At 37.0% G+C, this 13559-nt stretch overlaps 1 long non-coding RNA gene across 1 annotated transcript; it reads left to right on the plus strand.

Moving 5' to 3' along the window:
- The first annotated feature begins 2567 nt into the window (after window positions 1–2567).
- LOC106926417 (uncharacterized) lies at window positions 2568–4537 on the plus strand. The gene is made up of 2 exons (XR_001420056.2): window positions 2568–2909; window positions 3039–4537. It is a non-coding gene; the product is annotated as an uncharacterized LOC106926417 (long non-coding RNA).
- Window positions 4538–13559: the final 9022 nt, after the last annotated feature.

The raw sequence follows: 13559 nt of genomic DNA on the forward strand, positions 1-13559 counted from the left end.
GTCATACTGAATCATTTGAGCTACTGGGGGGAGGCTGGGCTGCAAATCAGCCCAGTGTTCAGGGGACGGCGGCCATTTTACCCCCGCTCTGCTCTGATACTCCACTTTCTGTGCAGAGCAAGTCATTTAATTGAAATATGTCTCAAAAATAGGATTGATCATGAGGACAAAGGTGTGACAGGCTTATAGATTGAAAAGGCAGCGAAAAAGACATTTTAATTAACATATATATAAAATCAGAAGAATAAACGATTTGACAGTGAACATCTATTTTAGAAGCTAACTATTAAACATGGAGACAAAACAAGTAGTTTACATACCTATGAATTAATTAACTGGAAAATAATCAGCATCAGAATGTAAACCGCTCGAAATAGGGCAAAGTGATTCTCTGATGATGTTCACACGACACACTGATAAAATAATTGGGTCAATGAAACAAGTGTAACAATTTTAGTATTTTCTTCACTGAACTGTACTCAGGATTGCAGAGTATTTAATAGACTTAAATAAGATCTTTCAAAGACTTAAATAAATTGAAATTCAATGAATTCACCAAACTAATTTTGCTCGTGTGCTTCATCCTCCACACTAAAAATAAATACAAATTAAGAATTGGTTTTGATCAATGCATAAAATGATGCTCAGCTAGACATTTTAATTCTACTCTAACAAGCTGGCATGACAACCGTTTCCCTGACAACCGCAGCTAAGATGTGCCACACAGAAAGCAACTGTCTGAGGATAAAGAAACTCAGCTTGCTTAGAAGTTTGACTTTAGCATTTGCAGAGGGAGTAAACCAATTACAGTTGGACACAAAGATAAATTCTTGCCTCAACACAGAAATTATACCAGTTGCAAATGTAATGTGGATCTTTACTGAATTGATACAATTGAAACCATGAGTTTACATGCGCTGCAGGCACATAAAAATCTTCTTACTGCCTAAATCAAACTAAGCTTTTCATTTATTTTTTTCCCCTAAATGTAATCATAATTAAATGTTTTGTTTATTATTATTTTCTTCTTTTAAACTGTGTGATTGGACATTTTTGATATTATTTAGCTTCTCATAATAGTTTGTTGTAATATTGGCCAATTCCTTTTGACAGAACTGATGTATCTGAGTCAATTTTATGGGTCCCATTGGTCACACACACCATTTCATCTCTTCCCATAAATTTTCCATAGAAATGAGATAAGAACTTTGTGGTGGCCACTCCAAAACACTGACTTTAGTGTCCTTAATACATGCTTATTGTTATCTTTGTTGTTGTCACATAATGTTATTTTTTGCATAGGATCTGTTTTGTGAAGTGCACCAGTCTGCCCTTCAGCAAAACAGCCACACAATAGGGTGTTGTTGCTCCTCTGTACCACTGAAATGGTGCATGTCTTCCAAATTTAAAGACTTTATTCTTGGCTGCATTTGAAAATCACAATCTTACTTTTTTGTTGCAGTTGCTTTTATAGTAAGGGTTTCTTCCAGTCAGAATTACTTCAGGCTATTTTGGCACAGGATTCATTTAACTAAAAATATGTATGCTCTTTTGCATGCTTTGGCCAGCAGTTTTGGGATTGATACAGACATTTTGCACCAAAACATGTTCATCTCTCAGATACAGAACCCATCTCCTTCCTGAATGGTAAAGATGGCTGGACATTCCCATAGTGTTTATACTTATACTTTGAAGAAAGTAATAAAAGAAACTTCTCTTTCATTATTCTGACATTCAGCAAATAAAAATATTGTTGGTTATTCAAACTGATCTTTGTTTTATTTAACCTCAGACAGTAAAGAAAAAGAAAAAAAGATATCTTTTTATACCATGTAAACATCGTATGCAGTCCTACATATAATAATCTGTTTGAACAGATATGCCAACCCTACTGCACACAAAGGAGAACAACAGCTGACTAACCGACACCTTTAATTTTTATCTGATAAAAAAATGTTTAGTTAGAATCTGTCAAGTATTGTTAAAATCCAGTCCTAATCCAACTCTACATTTCCAAACAAATTTATTTTTTTTATGAAATTTTAATAGCACTGACTAAAACTTAATGTCTTCCAAGATTATTATTTTGGTGTGACTGCGTACAGCTTAGATCAAATGTAGCAATCTGTCATGGTGAAAGAATGCTTCAGCTCATTTAGGAACCACAGCAGCACAGTTCCTTTGCTTGGAGCTGTTTTGTAAAAGAGAAACGTAATGGCAGGACGGGCATGGAGCTCTCTCTCTCTCTCTCTCTCTCTCTCGCTCTCTCTCTCTCTCTCTCTCTCTCTCTCTCTCTCTGCGTGTGTCTTTCTCCCTCTAAACGTGTGTTGGAAGGATGTGCATGCAAATAGTACAAACTTTATTGTTGCAATCATGAGCGACGATGCATGTTTAATTGTCTCAGTCCAATTATATGTTTTTATTTTATTATCCATTAATTTTTTTTTCTGCAGCTGAAATTTTTAAATAACTAAATCAATCCAGAAGAACTCCAGCGCATGGAGCTCATTTTGTGTCCATGATTGGACACAAGCCGATCAGACCACGCCCTCCCCGTGGAGGCTTGATATTTACATCCGTGGAAGTGGACCAACTATTAACAACAACAAGACATTCTGGTGGCCTTTAAACTCATAGACGCACGGGATGTGGGTGGAAAGATCACGTATCTAATTTGTTTCGTTTTCATTTTTGTAATGTATGTCGACAAGACCGACGGACACAAGATTCTTAAACAAGGGTAGCAGAGGAGAAAAGCAGCTTCTCTTGTAAAATGTTCGGCTTAATGGCTGTACAACGGGAAGAATCGTCCATTCAGAAAGCAGCATCACCCTTCAATCATGCCTCCAGGAAAGCTGCTCTGACCGTCAGCGTTGCAGGAACATATCGCGATGACTTCCTCCGTGCAAGTGAGCATCATCCAATCCTATATTAAATTATAGAGAGAAGTTTCTATTGTTGTTAAAAGCGCTGTTTGAAGATGTTGTAAGAAGCAAAAGAAATCTGGTGACGAATTCAGTTTCTGTTTTGTTCTCCAGCCGCCTTGTTCCTTTTGTTAAGCGCCTCCTGCTCTGCTTTGTTGTCATCGCATCTCATTGTGGATTATGACGCTTCTGGGAAAGATTGGCTTTTAAAGCTGAACTGATAAATGAAAGGTCTTTGATAGAAAAACAATTAGTTTCAAAGCTAAAATATTTTTTTATGTCATTGAGTTTGATTTTGGCAAAGGTAATAAATTATGTCATGTTACTAATGCATGCTGCCAAGTTATTGTTGCAACTACTAATAATGTGAAAAAAAAGTTAGAAATGTGCTTGCTTATTATAAAATGTTATTTTTGTATGCAGATGTGAAAAAAAAGAGATGAGGCCACACAACCTAATCCAAAGAAATTTGCACAGCAATTAATTTACATCATGTTTTAAGGAGGTTTCAATGTAATGAAGTTATTTGTTTGTTTTTTTTTGTAATATGGTGAATAAACTTTCTGGTTTTCCTCACCTTATAAAACTTATGCTTTTGAGTTTGAACACAACAATTATACAGTAATATTTACTACAAACCTTGTTTTTATCTGCATTAAAATGCCTTGATATTCCTGTAAAATATCAAATTATGCACCTGATGTTCTGTGGAGTTTCTGTGATATTATTTGTTTTACAATGAGCCAAAATCCACGTGACCCCTTTGGATGTTTGTGTTCTGTGACGGGGATAATCACTAAAAAAGGAAATAAAGTTCTTCAAACCAGTGTGTCTTTTTGTGAAATGTTTTCCCAATATCCTTCCACTTTCTTTTATTTTTATTTTTTTAAGAAAACATTGTCCTGAAGAGATCAGGATATTTCTTTCTTTTATCTCCCTGCATTTGCTGATTGCAGGTTTCCTCTGTGTGAAACTGTTCTGGGTTGAGTCTGGCTGGATGTGGATCACACACCCTGACCATCTGCTGCGACAGAGGACGCAAATGTCAGAGGACGCCACCATCAGTCCTTCACTCTGTGGCCTCTGTTGTCATTAAACATTCACTCCACTGTGTGTGTGGCTGAATGGGCAGAGGCGACAGACGCTTTGTCACTGCATGGGGAGGGCATCTGGGTTTGTTTGATAACTCACAGAGTCCACAGTGAGCTGCTGCCTTTCACTGCCTGGACACATCCCATCATGTTTATGTCTCAACATTTGGTTGCGGACGGACGCATCTGTCCTTCAGTTTAAAATCAGGCATATGGGCAGATCTGGATGAGGCCCCAACTCGATTTAATGAAGATGGAAAAATTCACAGTGAGAATTGCGCACAGCACAAACTATTCTTGCTCCTTTTTTATTTCTACATCTGTGTTCTCCACAGATGACTGGTAAGATTTTTTTTAATGCCTCTATATTTGTGGTTGTTTTGCTTTGTAATCGTTTGAATAATTTTATGCTCAAACAGCTGTAAAGTTTTTGTATCATCTGACATCGTTTGCAACTTTCTCCAGATGTATTTTTTGATTCGCCCTAAACAACTAAGCAGCACTTTTATTGCAATAAAATAATCTATCAATGGGAAATAAAAAAAAGAATAATAACAATTTTAGCACATTTTTCAAATATGGAAGAAAAGAATCCCACATGAAGGAAATTCTGTTTTTAACAAAACTGCTGGAGCCGCCAATAGTGGTGCTCTTTTAAATTCTTAAAAAAAACAAAAAACAAAAAAAAACAGAAAGCTCTTTTATATTTATGCAATTAATGGTGTAAAGATATTTTATTCCATTTGTTAAATGTGAAGTGACACAGGCCAGCTTCTATTAGTTAGAAGCTGGCCTGATTGAAGATTGGCAATCTTCAATCAGGAAATGTCACCAAACAAATGTCAACCTCCAGTTCCCCATATCTACAGTCAGAAAAACAAATATGTTTATTTTACCCTCAAATAGATCGGCGTTGATGAAAGAGTTCCAAAAACGTCAAACCAAAACCGAAAGCCCCTGAATATCTTAACAACCAAACATTTTAAGACTTCTGCACAGATTTTTTTCAGTATCAATGGCACTGTTAGCTTTTTAGCAAAACATTGAAGTTGGTCATTGTTTATGGTAAATAAAAGTGGTAATTCTAATTGCACTGTAATTGTAGTCATTCTATGAACTTTAACAATATTGTGTATTATTCCTATGATGCTTTTTTTAACACTATCTCAGAATAATTGGCTTGCTTGCAATCTTTTATTTTGTTTATATACATTTTTATGGGTATTTTGTAACTAAGCTTAGGTGATATAATGTCAGATTGATTCAGTATGCCACATTTTTCTTTGACAAATGTCAAAGAAAATAATCAAAGCTAGAATTTCTTGACAACTGTCAAAAAATACTTTCTTCTATATGTTTTAAGCACCTTCAGTTGATTTTATAACAATAATATAAATAGAAATGTAAAAACAAAAGAGGAAAAGAGTTAAAACTGGCTTGTATATCTCAGGATCCAGTCATAATCAGATCCTGTTTATAAAGAGATTATTTACATTCAAAAGTGTATATCATTGCTGCAGCTTCAAATAACTTAGAGTTATTGTGAGGAGGATGAAATTAGCACATATCACTAATGAAAGTGTCAAAGTTTGTTTTCAGATATCAGAACTACAGACTCAAGCAAATACATGAAAAAAAAAAGTTTCAGTTTCTTTCTTGTGCCATGCAAGGCCTTGGAAAAAATTATTAATTTACGTTAAACCTTTTTTTCAAATTTTTATTGTATTTATTAAATGAAAAAAGTGATATACATCAGAAAAATAATATTGCTGATGTCCACAGTGTTACATGGTGGGTGCGCCATCAGGATGTGGGGATGTTTTTCTTGTGTAGAGACGTTGCTCTGTGGAGACTGAAGGTGCTAAATACATGGTAGACATGAAAAATAATTTTCTAGGGCTGCAGTGGGATGGTAGTGCAGGTTCCAGTACAAGAACAACCCTTAACATACGTCTAGATGCACAATTTAACGGTTGAAAAAAAAAGTATATTCGTATACTAGAATGGTCTAGACAAAGTTTGGACATAAACCCACTGAAAATCTATAGCAAAACTTAAACATTTGTTTTCACAGACAAATGACTTTCATCCAATGAGACTGAGAAATTGTGCAATAACAAATGTGCAACTATTTTAACCTATAGACGTGCAACACCAACGGAGATTTAATCCAAAAGACTTGTAGGCAGTATCTACAATATGCCAAGAAGAGGAAGAATACAGATGCACACCACACGTTTGAGATTATGTATCAGTTTCAATCCACTTTACAATTATATATTGCTTTGTTCTGGCCTATAGCACCAAAGTCCAATAAAACACATTGACGTTTCTGGTTGCGACGTGACAAATTGTGAAAAAGTTCAAGGGGCACGAACATGTCTCCGCAACTGACTGCCAACACTAGAGAAATGGCAGGTAGTCATGGAAATGTGTGCGAAAGAGAAACTTCAGATTACATTTTTGAGTTTCTCTTTGCAAGATCTGTCCTCTTGATTCATAAAACATGTTAGAGGCAGGAAACATGCACCCAGCCTGTTCAGAACAACAGTAGCTGAGGAATCTCCCTGCATGGATCACACATGCTGTCACAGAAACTAGTGCGCAAGGATTTATCGCAGCTCTTACGTGTTAGTGATATTGATATAATTGTAACTATAATGAATGACTCCCTCCTCGGGGGGATGATTTAGAGGGCCTGGCCAAAAGGCTCTTCTCCTCCTTCCTTGTTTGAAAGATAACTCGGTGATGTGAGGAAACCTGAGGTAATTCATACATTACCCCAAGCCTTGACTGAAACGCCCCGGTAGTCTATATCAAAAAGTATTAGTGCTTCAGCTCTTTTTTATTTATTTATTTATTTTTTTTGAGGTTCATATGGATTTGCTTCACGGCATTTTCTGTGTGAAATTATGAGTGAATAAATTGCATCTTCATTTATCTAGAAAAAAAAAAAAGCCTGTGCTGACTGCGATACTCAGCTCTCAGCGCTTTACATAATTATATTAGTCTTCTGCTACGCCATGAAATTGATTGCCCAAGAAAATGAACTTGGCTTTGCTATAAATTACACCTATGGATCATAAGAAATGTGTTATTTTGTTTAAAATAGTACCTAATGTAATTAGAGCTCTAATTCATGGCGAGCTACAAGTGTGCCTATTACGGTAACAGGGTTTGGAATTTAATCTGTCTGCTGGATAAAGAATGATCCTGTGTGGTTTTCATTTGTAATCCCAGACACATTATTTCAGTAAAATAGTCTGTGACTTTTAGATATAAGAGATGGATTGTTTGAAAGAATAACTATATTCATAAGCTTCTGGATTGAAGTTAACACTTCATGCAAGAAAGTTTGCCACTCGTTCCATATTCGAACTTTGGGAACTGTTCTGCAGGAACGTTTAGTTTTTTGGAGCAGTGAGAAAGTTGCTCGTCAGTGTTCATGCCATGACGCAAATATGTCTGAATAAAACAACCTTCGCATTTGGGTAATAAATTCTAAGGTATTATGACTGAGTTGTAGCTGATAAATAAAAAAAACCAGAGCAGGAAAACAGTTGAAATAATATTAACTCGGATCAGCTACTCTGTCCCTGCTGTAGAAAAGCATCCCCACAGCATCATGCTGCTGCCTCCATGCTTCATTGTCTGGATGTTTTGTTCAGGGAGAAGGGCAGTCTTAGTTTGCCACCAAACATAACTTTTTGTGTTTTGACCGGAAAGTTCATTATGGTCTCAAAATGAACTTCCTGATCATCTAAGAGTGGAAGCTCTTAAAACTGTTTGTGTCCGTCTTTCCTAACCATAGATGATGATCCGAAGATAAATGAACTGGTCAATCGAGAGTTTTCTCACCCTTTTTCACTTAAGTGATTCTTCATCATGATAAATCAAAACACACTGCATCACTTCAAGATGTTAGCTAAACTGATACTCTATAGTTTATGTTGGAACAAAAAGAATGGGCCTCCTTTGAATTGTTTATGGACCAGACATCTCTATATTCTGACTTAAACAAGTTGAGGTATAGAGTTGACCATCTGGTTTTACATTTTTCTAAATCCCACTGAACTGATAATAGATTTATTTTTTTTTCCCAAGTATGAGTCGTCAGTGGACTTAGGCACATTTAGACTGACAATAAATCCACCTTTTGTGAAAAATGCCACTGCATATAAGAGTTATTTAACATGAACTGAAGTGTATTTTAAGAAAAGGCAAAAAAACAAACCAAATCTGATACTTGTGCTGTAGAAAATTTATCACTCTGCCAGTAGAAGCATAGAGAAGCATTAAACACAGTTTTTTCTTCCTGTGCCTTTAATTCAGCCTAAGTCTCACAGGGGAGCATCTCCAACTCCATCCAAACATGACAATGACGTGGAGCTAAAAATTGAGTCATTTACACACCATTAACACATTGGCATATTTTAAACAAAATATAATAATATAACATAATCAAAGGAAGACTCAAAAACTGAAACGTTTACCACAAGCCCTTCCTATGTTAAATCCTTCTTCCAGGTCCAACCTGAGGTCAGATTTTAATATCTAGATCACTGACATGTAAGAGTGGAAATTTACAACTTAGTAGCACCAAATGGGATTTCACAGGGAACTGTTCTGGGCCCCGACCAGCAAAAATCACATTAATAATATAATTATTATCAAGCAGACCAACCATCTGCATCCTCTTGCTTATTTTAGAAAATTTGATTTTGAGAAGCCATGACATTTTCATTATGATCAAAAAGGAAACCACACAATTAACTTCAAAGCCTATATTAATTCATAATTAGCTTGTTTATGTATAGAATCAAATAAAAAAAAAATACTTCTGAATACATTTCATAATACAAACATAGTCTGTACCCATACCCAGAAATGTTCAATCCAATCGGTTTATAAAATCTAATCATGAATATATAGATTCAGATACCTAACCGAATCTATATTCAGTTAGGTATCTGAATATAGATTATAGATCTATATCTGAATATAGATTCAGATACCTAACTAAAAATGAAGTAAAATTTAGTTTATGATGCACATTTTTAAGCCCTCTCTGTGTATGTAACAGACTGCTGAATCAAATCATTTTAAAAATCAGCTTTAGTAAATTGATGGAAAAAGTCGGCTCTATAACCAGACACAAATGCCACATCAAAATAACGTAGTTAAATTAAGTGCAACACTTTGGAAAAAAAAAATCCTAGTTGAAACAATCAGAGTAAACAGTTGTACAATATGAAAGATTTGGACTGCAGAAGTTTTACCTGCAGATCAAAATAGGTACTCATCTTATCGAAAACTCTAGCATTTTTTCAACATACTGTCTGCCAGTGAGTGCTAATTGATTAAACTACAGATTCATAAATCTCAGCCAGAGATGGGAAATATCTGACAATCAGTGATCACTGAGATGTGGCTCAATGGTTAGCAAGATGATTTTATCATGATATGATTCTCTTCAGGTTAAACAATTCAGTAATTTCAATCATTTCCTAAAGTTCCCTATTGTGCCACTATGTTTTTGGTTTCTAATTATATTAGGTACAGAAATTATACTGTAGGCATATCTTTGAAATTTGGATCAGACTTTCATGAACCTCTTTACAAAAACAACTTTTGAGAAATGATCATCCTTATTTTTAAATAGGGATTTACTTAATGAACTGGGTGAAAATAAGTTTTACAAACTTTTACAAACGTCTGCAACTTGATGTCACTTGGTTTTTGATTTAAAAGCACATACAAGAGTCTGAAGCATTTAATATGTTTCAATGAAAATGCCCTTTATTGAATTAGATAATCTACATAAAACAGCACTTTCTGTCCAAATGGTCTGATTATCCACCTTTCTTGGAAGTACATTAGCTTTTTATCTTTTAAAATGATACTCTCCTTCCTCTATTGTCCTCATTTCCTGCAGGATTCTGCATTACGCTCCAGAATGTAAAAGCGCCACGGCAGCCTGCAGGGTTAAGTAATTCTGCACCATCCAGAAAGACATTTGATTTCATTTGTAGTGTGTCTTCCAGCGGGCGGAGGTGAGCCCACCTTTGGCTGCGGGAGGAGTGAAGCGGCACACATATCTACTGTGGGAGACACAAAATTGACAATGCATTTATCTTTGAATAATGTAAATGTCCTGAGAATACGGTGGCAGTGGTCCCGGTGTGTCCACCGAGGGCGCGGGGCTGTCAGATGGTGAGCTTCCTGGCCCCGCTGCAGCATAATGTGGCCTCCGGCTCCTTTGGAGCATCCCGCTGCTCTGCTCCGTCTCAGGCCCACATCCCCGTTTCGGCACACTGCTCTGTCTCCCCACTTAATTTACACTCTGGTAGGAGAGGGAGTTAATGCAGAAAAGCCTGCCAAGAAGAATCTCATCTGCTCTCTCTGTTTAAAGGTGAAGCAGTTTAAAAGTGGAGGTGTGGAAGGTGATGGTATTTTTCTATCACAGCCCATCTGCTTCTTTAGTCTTTGCTGCTATCTGATCATCTTTACTCATCAAGCGCAGAATAAAATTCGACACGTCTGTGATGAGACTAAAAAACATTTGCAGTGGTTGAGAAACAACTTTTATTTAAACCACTTGGCACAATTTGAATGCTTCCTTGAATAGCATGAGTTATTGTGTTGAAGAAATGTGGCGCTTAGCGACTAAAGCGCGTATTGTTTAAAATGGATGGTTCCTGGCAGGCTGACAGTGCTGTTCAGTGAGGCAAAGTGCCAGTAAATTGTTTGCCTTCTGCAGTGCAGCCCTATAATTCTTCTGGGAATGAATGGCATTGTGTTTGCCAAAGAGAATAATGATAGATGGAATAAAATCAAACTGGAGCATTTTTGGGATGCACTCTGACCACCAGGAATAATCTGAATACATGTGTTCCCTGGAAGGATGCAACTGTAATCTAGTCTGTGTCTAATACTCCTAAATGATGATTCATATGATGTTTCATTTACAATCATTCTAATTGGAACTTGACTATTTGCTGTTCAGGCTTAAATGTGAACACATAGCAATGCACAGAGAGGGGATGTCTTTAATTTGCCTAGATAGGCTGTACTAAATAACCCATATGCATATGCTGGCACTTTAAAGAGAAAACAAATTGGGCACTTTTGAAAACCCAATCCTGTGTCAAATATGGACAGAACCATCCTCTGAGTTGATTACAGCAACAGAGTTGGGTTATGAATGTTTATAGTTTTCCAAGCCAAATGCTTCCTCAGAATAGTGTGCACATAATAAACCCTAGGCTTACTGAGAAAGTAATATTTTTCAATGGACTATTGAATATTGTCAATGGACAAGAGGCTGGGTGCACAGGTTATCAGTCCAGCACAGAGCAAAAAGACATGCAGAATCCCACTGACACTTAAAGGCAATTTAGATCAACTAAGCAGCTTCTTGGATTCATGAACAAAACTAGAGAAAAACTGCATGTGTGCAGGAGGGACAACATGTAAAAGCCACACAGGAGGGAACGCTGTTAGCTACTGTTCCACAGTGCAATGAACATATAAGAAAACCCAGGATGTCTTTTAGTTTTTGTTTTTGTCTAATGTCCATCTGCTGTATTATTAACACCAACGACTGTAATTAAAATGACAGTACACAATAATTCCACATTCTCGTCGTTTTCCGCAGCAGAGGCTTTCCAGCCGTCTGCGTTGAGAGTTCAGCTAAATTCGGTGCGAATAACATCTGAATATGCTGTCCTTGGATTTCAAGGGTTTCGTGGCCACTGCTCCTGTTCCACCGGAAGGGAAGCGGTGAAAGCCAGGCTGTCAGTAGAAGGTGATTTGTTGCGAGCTCGGCCTTGCCAACTGTGAGGCGCTGAGGTGTGACCACTGAGGTGCCTAACATCTTCAACTGCCTCAGGGCCAGCAAGTCAATTACAATATACTGCCTACCTGGAGCAAAGACATGTGCTCAATAATAGACCAAAAGCAAAGCAAAGCAAAAAAAATCTCAGAGCAATTTGTAGTGACGGACAGCATATCAATAGATTTTCATGATGAAATGTTGTAATTATGGGGACAGTGTTGAGGGCAGTTAAAAAACTAAAATTGTCTCCATAGTTTTGATCCGAAGTCAAGCTGCTGTGTTTGCAGCTAACTGAATCGCAGAAATGCCATTTTTTGGTTGCTTGTAGCCCTCGTCTCTTTATGAGGACCATGTGTGGGGAAACTCTAAGTGGGTTCCCGTTCAAAGGAAGCCTGCAAATCCTTTTGTGTAAGACTTTATCGTGTGGATGCAGATGTGCTTTTTGTTGGAGCCTCGCACCTCATCCATTACAGCAGGGCTGCCAAGGAGATAGCTGAGAGTGAATCCATTCAAAAGGACCATGACAGAGCCTGCTGCTCAACTGAACTTTCTGTGAACTAGGCTCACCGGCGGGGTCCATGCATCAAAAAAAATAAGTAATTTCTCTTCCCCGCTCTGGCCTGTGTTTCATACAGATTGCCGCTATCAACACAAACGGCATCCTCATGTATCAATCTGTCAATCTGATATTCGTTTGAGCACTGTTTCTGTCTCTGAAGATTCAATCAAGAAGAGAACTGGAGTGAGCTGGGAATTTTGTGAGTACTGCGTCTTGTTGAATCTAGATTTCACAAGGCAGTCTGTACTAGATATATTCACAATGACAGAGAGCAAACAATGTACAGTGGGTTCCAGTAATGTGAAACTGAAGCAGCTGTGAGAAAAAAGAAAAAAAAAAAGTTTGTGAATACTTCAGCCTATTGATGCATTAGTGGGTCAAAAATGACCCGGTGAGGTTGTTTTCTTGCGATACCTTTTTAGCAAATAGTTACCAGTTCATATTCCAGCTATGTATTAGAAATGTGTTACTGATATCATGCCATTTAAATTTTGATTTTACCTCTATTACATTTTAAAATTAATATTTTGCTGTAGCATTGGCTCTACTACAGCCGTTGTCTACTGTTACTACATGACATAAGCTTGCATTGAATTGTTGACTTTATAGCAACCTATCATACTGTGTATGCATGTAACGACAGTGGAGAGGATAACTTTATTATTGTGTGTGGATGTGAGCATGAGTCTGCATTGGTTTGTGCGATTCATTTTTAATGTGACTTGACTTAAGATGGAACTGTGTTCATTTCTATTTTTTTTCCGCATTCCGTATTTATTTAATATTTTTTATACAATGTCTCTTTTTTCCGTTTAATTGATTCGTTTTCTCCTCTAATATTTCCTCTTTGTATTTTCTCCCCCTCCTCTTTCCTTCTTTGTTTATTTGCAGAGTTCCTTTTTCCTTCTTACTTTTTATGAAATTGTAAGTCAGAAAAGTGGAAAGTGGAGAAAGAGCTTGGTGGGCGGAGATTCATAGTCAGCTTTTCTCCTATTGGTCAACCAAGCTCCATGTGTTGAGCTCAAGAAATTCAGTTTCTGCTTCCTGCTTGTGGTCAAAGAAGCTTGAAAGGCTGATTCTTGAAGCTTGGGAAGCAGGCATCAGCACAGTCCAGCTATCTGAGTCAAAGCTGTTGAGAGAATCCAGCA

Source organism: Poecilia mexicana, unplaced genomic scaffold, assembly GCF_051168715.1.
Source record: "Poecilia mexicana isolate PSO_F unplaced genomic scaffold, ASM5116871v1 scaffold_2, whole genome shotgun sequence".
Classification (NCBI taxonomy): domain Eukaryota; kingdom Metazoa; phylum Chordata; class Actinopteri; order Cyprinodontiformes; family Poeciliidae; genus Poecilia; species Poecilia mexicana.